Raw genomic sequence first — 867 nt, forward strand, 5'->3', positions numbered from 1 at the left:
TGCCCACCCTGGATGCCTGGGTCCCGCTCACACACGTCAGCCCCCCGTCGGGACGGTGTGAGGGTGCATTTCTCACAGGGCATCGCTCCTGCCCAGGTCTCTCTGGCAGGGAGCAGAAAGCAGCCAGAGCGGCGCCGGGTGGATTCTCCACTGTCTAATACCCAGATTGTGCTCAGCAGCGGGAGGGAAGGTGGGGAGGCAGGCGGGGGGGGGCACATTCATTTCTATTGCTGACCCCCTTCTGGCACAGATTTCCTCTCAAACTCCTGCTCAGCAGGGGCTCAGCAGCTCCTCACCCTATGGAAACATGCCGGGGGGAAGGCACAAGTGGAGATGCCGGCACAGCCACTTCTGTGGGCCAGATTCAGCATCAGCTGCCAGAGGAGGACCCCGGCCCCATGCGGGGACCAGCGTTCAAAGGCTCCCTTCAGGCGATGCTTGTTTCCTCTGGAAGACGAAACGGGCCGGCACCCCAAGGAGCCCTGTCCCCCTGCCAAATGCTTGCCTCCTCCAGCCCTGCTGTGGCCCCACAGCCAGCCCCAGCTGGGATCGGGGTACCCCCAGGCTGAATGCCCCCCGAATCAGCTCTGTGTCCACCTCCTGGAGCCATGCCAGAGGCTGGCACGCTGCCCCCCAGGTATTGGGGCACCCAGAGGGATGACCAGTCCCAGGGGGTCCAGCTTGGTTGCAGGGGGCGTTTGCTCCCCCCCTGCCCCCTGTTTGCAATCAACCCCCTTGCAACAACAGGGATGCAAGCAAAGGCGACGTGCCACCCCGCTGCCCCATGCCACAGCCCCGCAGGCAGGGCATGGGACCCCAGGGGTGCCCCATGCTGGGCAGCCCCAGCCGCTGTGCCCGCAGCCCTGG

At 65.4% G+C, this 867-nt stretch overlaps 1 protein-coding gene across 1 annotated transcript in view; it reads right to left on the reverse strand.

Moving 5' to 3' along the window:
* Positions 1-867, reverse strand: part of CLCN2 (chloride voltage-gated channel 2) — a 13,487-nt gene that overhangs the window by 8,568 nt on the left and 4,052 nt on the right. The gene's annotated exons all lie outside the window — the stretch shown is intronic.

The sequence above is a fragment of the Egretta garzetta genome, unplaced genomic scaffold (genome assembly GCF_000687185.1).
Source record: "Egretta garzetta isolate BGI_Z169 unplaced genomic scaffold, ASM68718v1 scaffold172, whole genome shotgun sequence".
NCBI lineage: Eukaryota > Metazoa > Chordata > Aves > Pelecaniformes > Ardeidae > Egretta > Egretta garzetta.